At 47.2% G+C, this 13,572-nt stretch overlaps 1 non-coding gene across 1 annotated transcript; it reads left to right on the forward strand.

Annotated features, from left to right (window-relative positions):
• Positions 1-7,789: 7,789 nt before the first annotated feature.
• On the forward strand, positions 7,790-7,876 carry TRNASTOP-UCA (transfer RNA opal suppressor (anticodon UCA)). Its single transcript has one exon. It is a non-coding gene; the product is annotated as a tRNA-Sec (tRNA).
• The last annotated feature ends 5,696 nt before the right edge of the window (positions 7,877-13,572 follow it).

A 13,572-nucleotide genomic window follows, 5' to 3' on the forward strand; every position in this document is an offset into this window, starting at 1 on the left:
TACGGATAGTAAACCAGCTGCAGTGTGTGCTGATATCTGCTACCTCCAATATGTACAGTATAAGCAGGGGCTCTGTGCCTGTACTGATAGTAAACCAGCTGCAGTGTGTGCTGATATCTGCTACCTCCAATATGTACAGTATAAGCTGTGACTCTGTGCCTGTACTGATAGTAAACCAGCTGCAGTGTGTGCTGATATCTGCTACCTCAAATATGTATTGTATAAGCTGTGACTCTGTGCCTGTACTGATAGTAAACTAGCTGCAGTGTGCGCCGATGTTTCCTACCTCCAGTATGTACAGTATAAGTGGTTTGCCATGTTATCTGTATTTTGGAGGAATCTCTGCCAAATTACGTGTATTTCTGGTGAAATGCTGTCAGATTACATGTATTTTGGGGGGTAACACTGAGGCAGAGCTCAAACTTCTTGGGCAGACCTTTTACACCACTAAGGTCATGTATATTTTGCCCACCTATGATCATGCCAACATTCTGTTACATGGTCATGCCCATTTTTCGTTGTGAGCCCCGCCTGCCAGCCACTGAGCCCCTTTTGAGCCCCCCTAAAAATCTGAAGCTGGAGTCGCCGCTGGTCACCATGACAGTTGTTCTGTAAGATGGTGTCCATTATCAAATATCGGGACTGTGAGGAAAGGTAAAAGTAACCAGCACTGCTACATGTCGGCACATGGCTGATGGCTCCTATGTGTCACTGGTGATTTTTTTTCTCCCATTGCTACATAATCTCTAAACTTATGTGACAGGATAACAACGCCTATGGTGATTACACATTGCTGGATGTAATAAACATTGGCTGCGCCGCTCGGTGTATGATTCTCAAGTTGTTAGAAAAGGCAGTAGAGTCCGCGTGGTATGTACACCTGTACTCCAGACTCAGCTTACCAGCAGGCAGAGAAGTACAGTAACTCCTAGCAACCAGGCAGCGTGATTACACTTGTTCAAAGCTAATGAAGGCTAATATGTGGCTGCTGGGGGAGCTGCACAACACTTGTGTTTCTTGTTTCATCTCATTTAATTAGACTAATAATGTGTTTTAATAACCTGCATTGTTTAACCACTTCACCACTGAGGGGTTTTACCCCCTGAGCACCAGAGCAATTTTCACCTTTCAGCGCTCCTTCCATTCATTCGTCTATAACTTTATTATTACTTATCGCAATGAAATGAACTATATCTTGTTTTTTTCGCCACCAATTAGGCTTTCTTTAGGTGGGACATTATGCCAAGAATTATTTTTTTCTAAATGTGTTGTAATGGGAAAATAGGAAAAATGTGGGGAAAAAAATAATTATTTTTCAGTTTTCGGCCATTATAGTTTTTAAATAATGCATGCTACTGTAATTAAAACCCATGAAACGTATTTGCCCTTTTGTCCCGGTTATAAAACCATTTAAATTATGTCCCTATCACAATGTTTGGCGCCAATATTTTATTTGGAAATAAAGGTGCATTTTTTTCAGTTTTGCGTCCATCCCTAATTACAAGCCCATAGTTTATAAAGTAACAGTGTTATACCCTCTTGACATAAATATTTAAAAAGTTCAGTCCCTAAGGTAACTATTTATGTATTTTTTTTAATTGTAAATTTTTTAATTTTTTTTTTAATTACAAAAAAAAATAAAAATGGGGAGTGTGGGAGGTAATGAGTTAATTTTATGTGTAAAAGTCATTTATTTGTATGTGAAAAATGTGTAGGGTGTAGTTTACTATTTGGCCACAAGATGGCCACAGTAACTTTTTGTTTTAATGCGACCTCCAAGCTTCCTTCCGGAAGCTTGGAGGAAGAATAAGGAGGCTGGACACGTGAGTTTTTTCTCACAATGATCGCGCTGCCCATAGGAGAGCAGCTGATCATTGCGGGGCTTAGATCAACGAACGGGAATGGATTTTCCCGTTCATTGATCTCTGGGCGAGCGGGCGGCGGCGTGTTTACTAGCGGCGGGCGGCGTGTTTACGAGCGGGAGCGCGGGCAGCGTCGGGAACGCGGAAAGTACGTGTTTCTCCGTCCCTGGTTTTTAAAGGATGGAAAAAGGGGCGGAGAAATACGTACGCGCGGGGGTAAAGTGGTTAAGAGGTAATTGTAGGTTAGTAGAGCTTTGTCTCTGTGGAGCACATGTTCTTTTGTGGGTGGTAAGGTACATACACACGTTGGATTTTCGCAAACGACCCGTCGTTTGAACATCCGGTCATTTGGACGTCAAATCGGGCGTGTGTACGGTCTGTCGTTCAGCTGATAAGACTGGACTTGAGTGATCCACTTGGCAGATCTTTCAAATCCAGTCTCATCAGCTGAACGACAGACTACAGACGCCCGATTTGACGTCCAAACGACCGGACGTTCAAACGACAGTTCGTTTGCGAAAATCCAACGTATGTACGAGCCTTTAAGCATCCATGTTTTCCATGCAAGGTGTATTCAGGTTTGCAAAACTGAGTGCTTTGTTTCCGGAGTCTTGATAGGTGTGTAATGTCTGAGATGGGGGGACTCAGAGTTTATAGTAAAGTGGACCTGGACACTTGCACAGGAGGAAAACAGAGAGAAATGCACCCTGTATGTATTCAGGGGCGTAGCAATAGGGAGTGCAGAGTTTGCAACCGCATCGGGCCCTTGAGCCAGAGGGGCCCTCCCTCATCCACAGTATTAGCTCTTTATTGGCCCTGTGCTCATAATAATCACTTCTATGTATACTTTGAATAGTGGTAATCATTAATAAACTGTTTCCCATCCCCTTCTTGCACCTCTGACACTGTAGTTGCCATTGGCAGTTTTTAGTGCGTCGCATCAATTATGTATAGAATGCTTGGGGGGCCCCAATACAAAACTTGCATCGGGGCCCACAGCTCCTTAGCTACGCCACTGGGTGCAGGCTTCAAACCTGTAGCTGTCTAGCGACAGAGTGGTTCAATTCCACCTTCTGGGCGATTAAAGTGGATCTGAACTCAGAATGTCCTCTCTACTTTAAAAAGTACACAGCGGCATAATCTATATATATAATAGACTAAGTGCCTCAACCTTCAAACAAGAAGAAGAAGTACTTTGCATGAGAAAATGTATGCGTGTTCAAACACCAAGTTTAAGGCCTCTTTTCCACGGACTGTTGAGCTGTGTGCTCAGCAAGCAGTTACCAGGCAGCAGTGAGCAGATACCAGGCAGCAGTGAGCAGATACCAGGCAGCAACAAGCAGTTACCAGGCAGCAGTGAGCAGATACCAGGCAGCAGTGAGCAGTTACCAGGCAGCAACAAGCAGTTACCAGGCAGCAGTGAGCAGATACCAGGCAGCAGCAAGCAGTTACCAGGCAGCAGTGAGCAGTTGTGAGAGTTTGAGAGGCATTTCACTGCCTATTCACAGTCCATGGAAAAGAGGCCTTACCCTAGCAAGTCTGACATTGCAAATCTGGCCTAATTGGCTATTCATGAGGCAATGCTCATGCAAATGCATGCACAAACCAATACCACAAAGCAGTCACCCTGCTACATGCTACATTAGCACTATCCGGCTTAGTGCACACCAGAGCGGTTCGGCAGCGTTTTGCGATCCACTTGCGGATGCGGATACGCTTGGGTAATGTATTTCAATGGGCTGGTGCACACCAGAGCGGGAGGCGTTTTGCTGAAACGCATACTCCCGAGGTGAGGCATTTTTTGGATTGTGGAGGCGTTTCTGCCTCCAATGTAAAGTATAGGAAAGAACGCAAACCGCTCTGAAAAACGGCAGTTCAGAGCGGTTTTGCAGGCGTTTTTGTTACAGAAGCTGTTCAGTAACAGCTTTACTGTAACAATATATGAAATCTACTACACCAAAAACGCTTTACAAAACCGCAAAATGCTAGGTGAAATGCTACAGAAAAATAAGAAAAAGCGTTTCAAAATCTGCTAGCATTTTGCGGATCTGCTAGCAGTTTTTGGTGTGCTCCAGGCCTCCAGGAGCGCCACGGGGAGGATTCCCAATGCCCCCTTTTTATACAACTGGGGGGACCGCAGGGTCCCAGGCTCTCTCACTGCCTGGAAACCACAGCGGCACCCCGGAGGGGGAGGCTGGGTGGCGTGGACTACCCCCCCCCAAGTGTGGCCAGCGCCGGGGAGAGCCGTCTGCACCCACCTCCCAATATTAAAAACAGGCACTTACCTTAACGTCCATTGCGTTCTGCTACATGCGCATTAATTTGGGGGCACCACATGAGAAAGGAGAGAAGCATGGGTCACCCCGAGCTTTAGAGCTCAGGGCTGGCTCACATACAGCACTCCAGAGGGGGGGGGGGAGGACAGGCGCACTCACTCCAGGGTTCACACCACCGGAGCAAGCCATCCACCACTTGCCTCCAAAGGATACAAACTGCACAAAATGCTTTCCATGAGAAAATTAATGCGCATGTAGCAGAACCCAATGGACGTTAAGGTAAGTGGCTGTTTTTAATATTAGGAGGTGGGTCTGGACGCCCCCCCCAGCGCTGGCCACGCTTGGGGGGGGGGGGGGGCGGCTGCGCCACCCAGCCTCCCACTCCGGGGTGCCGCTGTGGTTCCCAGGCAGCGAGAGAGCACTTTGCAGTATTGGTTTTTGGACCCTGCATAGTTTGGCATGCGAAAGCAAATGCATATTTGCATGAGCATTGCCTCATGAATAGCCAATTAGGCCGGATTTGCAAAGCCAGACTTGCTAGGGTTAAACTTGGTGTTTGAGCACGCATACATTTTCTCATGGAAAGCCTACTTCTTCTTGCTTCAAGGTTGAGGCACGTACTCTATTAGATAGATAGATGTGGCGTATGCTACGACGCGGGTTGGCTAGTAACCTTTAATAATGTAAAGTATTGAAGTGCCAGAAAACGTTCATAAAATCGCTTACAAAACAAAACGCTAGCAGTTGTGCAAGTGATTTGTAGTGAGTTCCAGGCCTTAGTGTGTGGGAAAACTTTTGTAAATTGCCCTTATTGGAAACTATTCCTAACGGAGGTTCATAAATTAAGTGAGCCTTGGGGGAGGGGCTTAATCCAGTAAATAAAACAGTAAGGAATCTTTGGGCAAGGCTCCCTGGTTACCTGTGGAGCACTCCCTAATGGCTGCAGCTTTGGCGCTCTGATTCCGCCAGGAGAAAAGCATGATATAAATCTAGTTTCTATCATATTGCCCAATAGTAGTATATCAGTAATTATACTGATATTCTCCTAGCCATGCCCCTTAACCTTCCCGGATTTGGCGGGACAGTCCAGGTTTGGGGGGGCTCTCCCGCTATCCCGCTGGGGGGGCTTTTATCCCGGTGGCTGGGCAGTGGGCAGAGCAGGGGCAAAAAATGATTTTATACGACAGCCGTGCAATGCGAAATGCTGGCCGCGTAATTCCTGCCTCTGGATGGGACCCCCCAGGCCATTGCCCCCCTTCGGATTTGCTACCAGAGTGTGCGCAGCGGAGCGGGAAGTTATCTCTTACCTCCCATTAATGTGTATCGCACCGGCTCCTTTCTGCTTCCTATTTCCTGTGCCGTCCCATCCAGAGGCAGGAATTACGCGGCCAGCATTTCGCATTGCGCGGTTGCCGTTTAAAATCATATTTTGGCTTACGAAATCTTTATGGCATGCATGACTAGGAGTGTGACGGGGCGTGGAAGGGGCGTGGCTTAAGTGTCCCGTTTTCTCCTCTCAAAAAGTTGGAAGGTATGTCCTAGCTGCTACCCCTGCCACCCAAATTACCACCACACCTTTTCAGATGTACACAGTACAGGCATCTCAGCGCAAGGGAAAGAAGACATAGGGAGGAGCGTCCCACAGGAAAAGTGAGTGTACGCTCCTCTGCCAACACTCTGCACAGATCGGGAGGAGCACAATTTAGGGACAGACCTGGGGAATCATGCTGAAATCTATTGAAAATACATGTACAGTGTGTAGCAGTAATGGGTAACTCAGATAAGATTTCAATCAGAGAGGGATCTCTCTGATGGCCGAATCTGGTGGTGAGCTATAAGGGCCTGTTTCCACTACACGCCGCATGGCGGCACTTCCTGTTCAGCGAGTACTTCCTGTTCAGTGAGTACACACACAAATCCAGGAAGCCGTTGCATCCATGGAAAAATGCTGCAATGTTGGCCGAATTGCTAAGGCAAGCGATTCGGACGGCCAGGGCTGGGCCGAGTCAGAGGCGAGAGAGGCTCCAGCCTCAGGGCGCAGTGTAGGATGGGGCAGGGCAGGGCCGGGCAGAAGCGAGAGAGGCTCTAGCCTCAGGGCGCAGTGTAGGAAGGGGCACAGGGCCAGGCAGAGGCGAGAGAGGCTCCAGCCTCAGGGCGCAGTGTAGGAGGAGGCGCAGGGCCAAGGCAGAGGTGAGAGAGGCTCCAGCCTCAGGGCGCAGTGTAGGAGGAGGCGCAGGGCCAAGGCAGAGGTGAGAGAGGCTCCAGCCTCAGGGCGCAGTGTAGGAGGGGGCGCAGGGCCAAGGCAGAGGCGAGAGAGGCTCCAGCCTCAGGGCGTAGTGTAGGAGGGGGGCGCACAACTCACTCAGCCATCATTCCCCTATTGTGTTTGAAACAGAGAGAAATAAGAAAAGGGACACATGACAGTGACTGCAAGCCAGATAACTAGAGATTAAGGTGTTGGGGGCCCTGGGGCGCTTCTTAGTCTAATGGCGCTTTGAGTCCGCAAGGAGAAAAGCGCAATATAAATGTTATTTGTCTTGTCTTGTCTTGTCTAATAGCAATCAGTGTGTGACAGCTGGGGTGGGAGGGATGGAGGGGGCACTTTGGTGTCTCAGCCTTGGGTGCTGGAAGACCTCGTCCCAACTCTGTGAACGGTGACAGCATTATCCCCCATGGCAGAGTTTCCTGCGTGATTTGCTTGCAGGGAAACTCTGCGGATTCAGCCCGATTTCCACAGCAGTGGAAACAGGCCCTAAGTGTATTAGCAGCCACCTTTAGGCCTCTTGCACACTACATGCAATTCCAATTTTTTTTTTTTTTACGTCTGATTTTGGATTCCGAAAAAATCTTAGCAGCATGTAGTATGTTTTTTTAACTGGAATCCAACATCGGATCAGATAAAAAAAAAAAACGGAATCGCATGTAGTATGCACAGGGACGAGGCAGAGGCTGAAGAGGCTCCAGCCTCAGGGCGTAGTGTAGGAGGGGGCGCAGAATTCATTCAGCTGTCATTCCTAATTGTGTTTGAAACACAAAGAAATAAGAAAAGGGGATACATAGCAGTGACTGCAAGCCAGGTAACTAGAGATGAAGGTGTTGGGGATTTTGGGGGCCCTAGGGTGCCTCTTAGTCTAATAGCAATCAGTGTGTGACGGCTGGGGTGGGAGGGATGGGGAGGGGCCTCTTAGTGTAATAGCAATCAGTGTGTGGCGGCTGGGGTGGGAGGGATGGAGGGGTGCACTTTGCTGTCTCAGCCTTGTGTGCTGAAGGACCTTGTCCCGGCTCTGAGTATGCAAGAGGCCTTATACTGTAGCGCTGGTTTCTGTATCTCCGCTCTGAAATCTTCTGAGTGATCTGAACTTTGCTCAGTGTGGTTTGTACTACTACTGACTGTCCCATTAGATGCAGGGAGTTCCCACAATGCTTTGCTGCTTCACATGCAAATAAAGTGAACAATGTTTATCTTGTAGACTATTTTGTTTGCTATCAAATGTGATAAACACACTTTTCCCTAATGTCAATGTTATACACACTGATGTAAGCATTTACATAATAATAATGGGGTAAAAATACAATATCAGTATCTCCCCCTAATGTGTACTGACCGGCCACAGAAGTCCTTATATAGCAGACACAGAGCAGTCTCACATTGCCCAGATGATCCTCAGTGGTCTGGGGTGCAGGCTTCAAACCTGTAGCTGTCTAGCAACAGAGTGGTTCAATTCCACCTTCTGGGTGATATATGTGGATAAGTTGCACAAACATACACAACAATACCTGCAGTGCTGACGAAAGTAAGGGCTGGAACCCACTAGAGCAGTTTAGGGAGAAGTTTGCAAAACGCTAACAATTTCCTTAAACGCTCAGCTAATGTTAACCGATGGGCCAAATTCCACTGGAGCGATTGTGATTACCACAATTGCAAACGCAGGACTTGCAGCATTTTTAGCGTTTCTGCAATGTAAAGTAATGCTGGCGTAATCGCTCATGAACCTACACAGAGCGATTTGCTAGCGTTTTTAAATGACTGCACACTGTAACAAAATTACAATCAATTGAAAGGACCAATTAGAATTAAAAAAACACTAATCGTTACACAATCGCTGGCAAAACGCTTAAAATTGCAACCAAAATAGCCAGAAAATGCTCATGAAATCACTTACAAAAAGCTCATTAAAAAAAAGCTAGTGATTGCGATTAGCGATATAGCTTTGTAGTGGGCTCCAGGCCTAAAATAAATGTGTCTTTTTGCAATCCTCATTAATAAAGATGACCGATGAAATGCCAGCTTGCCTACATAGATTTAAGGCAAATTTTGTGCAACTGGGAATTGGACCAATCTGAGTCCTGGGACCCACTAGAAAGCGCAATCGCAATCGCTTTGCGATTTCCCTGCTCCTACACAATACATTAGAATAGAAATGCTCCCAAAATGCGGCATGTTCTGATTTGCCTAATCACAATGCCTCTACTGGAATCTGTCCCGCCCATTTACACTGACAGAGTGTTTTGGGGAAAAGCGCTAGCGATCGGAAGCGATCTTTAAACACTCAAAAGAGCCACTCTAGTGGGTTTCAGCCCTCGTAGCGTATTTGATTGGCCCTATTCCAGACAGCACATATTTTGCATAAAATGAACACAAAAGTCAATCAAACCTCACTCCTCCTGATTCTGATTGGCTGAAATCCAAACCCCACACAATTTGCATGAAACATGGAATTATCAGCAATCTCATTGGCCATCTTTACTGACAATTTCCAGGGAAAGTAAAACACCCGCACAGATGCCTCAAGCTTGACCCAGGGGAGATTCTACCCCCCCCCCTCATTCTCTTCTTTCTCCTCCTCCAGCCTCCTCTTTCTGCTCCTCCTGTAGCTTTCTTTTCCTGTTCTCTCTTCTGCTCTACCCTCCTCCTCCTGCCCTGCCTTCAGCCTCCTCTTCCTGTTCCTTCTCCTGGTCCTCCTGTAGCTTTCTCTTCCTGTTCTTCCTCCTGCTCTACCCACCTCTTCCTGCCCTGCCTTCAGCCTCCTCTTCCTGTTCCTTCTCCTGGTCCTCCTGTAGCTTTCTCTTCCTGTTCTTCCTCCTGCTCTACCCTCCTCTTCCTGCCCTGCCTTCAGCCTCCTATTTCTGCTCCTCCTCCTGCTCCTCCTGTAGCTTTCTCTTCCTGTTCTTCCTCCTGCTCCAGCCTCTTCTTCCTGCCCTGCCTTCAGCCTCCTAATTCTGCTCCTCCTCCTGCTTCTGCTGTAGCTTTCTCTTCCTGTTCTACCTCCTGCTCCAGCCTCCTCTTCTTGCCCTGCCTTCAGCCTCCTCTTCCTGTTCCTTCTCCTGCTCTACAGCCAGTTTCACAGGTTTTGGCACCCAGCCACCCCCTCCTTTCCTGATTGGCAGAGGGAGCAGTGCAGTGTAATCATTTCCTGTTTCTTTCTGCTTCGATTGCGCGCGAAAACCGTTACACGCATTATAACGTGTGCAAAACGCTAGCGCGACCGTGCTATGAGTTAGCACAGCTTTGTTAATCAAGCCCTAGATCTAGGAAATTTGTGCCCACATAGAACAGCACAGACGTGCTAAAGTGGAGCTGAACTTTTGCGCAGGACAGAAGGTAAACATAGAGAAATGCACCCTGTATGTATTTAGAGAGTTTAGTCCAGGCATGGGCAAACTTGGCCCTCCAGCTGTTACGGAACTACAAGTCCCACAATGCATTTGCCTTTATGAGTCATGCCTGTGGCTGTCAGACTCCTGCAATGCATTGTGGGACTTGTAGTTCCTCAACAGCTGGAGGGCCAAGTTTGCCCATGCTCGGTTTAGCCAGTCTAATTCCCCCTCATCTGTGACCAAGCACAAATTGTAATTTGATCTCTCACCTGTGTCAGCTGACTGCCAAGGCAGAGAAGCTAATTGGTTAACACAGGATGTTAACAATGAAAGCAGGAAGTGTTCTTATTGCTGTTTTGGGATAAGTCCCCAATAAAACTTTTTTGAGACATTTGAAGCGGACCCACCTTCACTCTCTGAAAGCAGAAAGTAGACACACTGCAGATTTATTGCAGGATGTCTATCAGTTGTGATAAAGAAATGTTTTTCTATAAAGGTCATTATGCTGTTGCCTATCTTTTAGAGCAGAGAGGAAATTCTGAGATCAGGTCTGCTTTAAAGGGAACCTAAACGGAGAAGGATATGGATTTTTCCTTTTAAAATAATACCAGTTGCCTGACTCTCCTGCTGATCCTGTGTCTCTAATACTTTAGCCACAACCCCTGAACAAGCATGCAGATCAGGTGCTCTGACTGATGTCAGGGCTGGATTAGCTGCATGCTTGTTTCAGGTGTGTGATTCAGCCACTACTGCAGCCAAAGAGATCAGCAGGAGTGCCAGGCAACTGGTATTGTTTAAAGAGACACTGAAGCGAAAAAAAAATATATGATATAATGAATTGGTTGTGTACTATGAATAATTACTAGAAGATTAGCAGCAAAGAAAATATTCTCATACTTTTATTTTCAGGTATATAGTGTTTTTTCTAACATTGCATCATTCCATAATATGTGCAGATTACACAACACTCAGCATTCACAATGATTCTTTCAGAGCAGTCTGTGAACTAATGACCTCTCCTCTGGCAGAGAAAAAGTAATTAGTTCAATAACACTTGAGATAATAAAAGTCAGATAACAGCCCTCTCCACGACTAACTTAGTCAGAGAGCTTAATGGCTTGTTTGCATAGAGATAACAACTGGAGTTTCTCAACTCTTCCTGTACTGGAAACAATTACACTGATGTATCTGATCTTAATGTTTTATTTCTTAGCTGTACTACACATACAAATCATAATTTTTTTTTTCGCTTCAGTGTCTCTTTAAAAGGAAACAGCCATATCCCTCTCAATTTAGCTTCCCTTTAAGTTAACCTGTGTTTGGTCACATTTATGTCATATGGTCCCTTTAAATTTCTTGTACAGTAACTCTCTAAAGCTCGTCTTTGATTATAAATGTAACAGTTAGAGCTGCAGCCATCCAGGCCGCTCGTTTCCACTCATTTCCATTATATCACAATAAAGATCACCTCCAAAGTTTACAGAACCTTCCAAGGTAAATGGAGCATTGAGAAGTCATATTTTATCCCAAAGACAATATTCATTTATATTTGCTGAGCGCTTAGAGGGAAATAACAATCACAACTAATGGAAATCCGTGACAGGCTTTTTTTTAATCCTCAGAAAAAAAAAAGAATTTAAAGTGTAAATTCAAAGGGAATCTCCACTAAAACCATCCCTTCCAAACAGGGCAGTTCTAGGCTACATTGCACCCAGGGTGAGGGTGTAAAAATTGCGCCCCCTCCCCCCCACCCCTGTGGACTCGGGAACCCTTACTCTTTAGGGACAGTCACACAGCCACAGGTCACAAGTAGATCTGCCTAATTTCTAGTGACCAGCCGCTCATCCAGGAGGAAGCAGGGACCAGGATAACACACAGGTGAAGAGAGCCTGGAAAGCCGACTCCTTCATGGGCGCCGCACACTGACAGCCTGCAGTACCGCTACGGGACATCAGACTCCTCCATGGGAGCCGCACACTGACAGCCTGCAGTACCGCTACAGGACATCAGGTGTCATCATGCAGTGGTGACGGAAAGCCGACTCCTCCATGGGTGCTGCGCACTGACAGCCTGCAGTACCGCTACAGGACATCAGGTGTCATCACACGGTGGTGACGTCATGATGACATGACGTCTGACGCAGGCAGCCCAGGAGGAGTCAAGGAAGGTGATCGCGCTGCTAATCTTCTTTCTTCTTCCATTTGGCTGCACCGCATGTCACCAGCTCCCTAGCGACTATGTCCTTCTGCCTGCATCCCCTTCTTCTACTTGCCAGTCTGCGCCCAGGGCTGTCCTGCCCACGCTGCCCAAGAAATGGTCCTGCTTCCAAATTATCTCTGTAGAGTTTAAAGGGACTCTGAAATGAGAGGAAAATGAAGGCTTCCATCTTCATTGCATTGTAAACAATGCCAGTTGCCTGGCATTGCCCAGCTTTTGGCTTCGGTTGTTGTCAGGGAACCTGGACCTCTAGCGACTGGAACCCGAGGGAGGTGTCTGCAGTGGTGTAACTATTATCTTTGAAAAAAGTTTGATGGGTCCCCCAATGGTCACACTCCTTCTCTTGCCTCCCCCTGGGGACCCTCACAGCCTGGGGGCCCATCTCACAAGGGTCATAAAACAAGTGTGGACATCATAATTGTCACACCCATGACAAGTGTAGTCGCACCCACAAAACACCTGATCTGAAGGGTGCACCCCTTTATCAGAGGGCGTGGAGAGGGCCCTTTACAGCTCAGGGCCCCCCATGCAATTGCAGGGACTGCTTCTCTGTAGTTACACCCCTGCCTGTCTGTCTATACCCGTTCACTGCACCATAACTCTGCAGGTGGAGAAGGGGGAAGCGCAGAAAGAGGCCCAACCCCTGATCAAAACAAACTGTACAAGCTAACATCACTATGCTACTGTCCCTATTTCTAACATCACAACCAGGCCCATTTACATCACAGGAGCCTATAGGCACAAATGTCCTGGCACCCTAGACTCCGCCCTCCATAAACCTACAAACCCCCGCCAAACCGCACCGCAAGTGTGCTGGCTGTCCCAGTTGTCACCTCTCCCTTACTTCCCTAGCCCGGCATAGGTAGCTACAGGTGCCCCTTAGTATTAGGTACCCAGAGGAACCTCAGTATTAGGTAGCTAGAGGTGCCCCGAACTGAAGGGAAATCTTGTCAGTGGAGTGCCAAAGCTGGGTGAGTAACCTCTCATTTATGCTCTGCTCAGGACTCTGTATAGGGAAGGAGGGAGGGAGACACTCAGGGAGAGGAGGGAGCAGCCTTTTCATCAACAGTCGCCTGTAGGCATGTGCCTACAGTGCCTTATGGTAAATCCGGCCCTGATAACAACCAATAACAGCAGCCAAATGCACCACCTAGTGGCCACTAAATATGCTACACACTAAACTCCTCTCTCTATAGGGCGGGGCACTTCCCTAGTCCATGTAGACAGAAGCTGGCACAATAGTCGGCTTTACCTGCTGCACAAGTTCACCTCTGCAGCTCTGAGCTGGGTAATCAGCGGGTCACATTGGGTTTCGGAATCCTTTCATCTGGCTAATGAATGTATTCTTGTATACGCTTTGTGCGCCGCTGTGCGATTATCCTGAGACTCCCCCGGACTGTCCAGAGACCGCTGGGAAGAATAAAGACAGTCTTATGTTTCTACGGGGATCTTGCAGTAATAATGAGGGGGAAATAATTTACATTTAGTGCAGCGTTGTCCGGATTTATGCTGGTAACGACCTGGTCAGCGGCATTTCATCACCGCAGGATTAGCAAAAGCAATGAAAGGGACATATTTAGCAGATCAGTATAATTATTTTACTGTACCGATGTTTCGTC

Source organism: Hyperolius riggenbachi, chromosome 5, assembly GCF_040937935.1.
Source record: "Hyperolius riggenbachi isolate aHypRig1 chromosome 5, aHypRig1.pri, whole genome shotgun sequence".
Taxonomy (NCBI): domain Eukaryota; kingdom Metazoa; phylum Chordata; class Amphibia; order Anura; family Hyperoliidae; genus Hyperolius; species Hyperolius riggenbachi.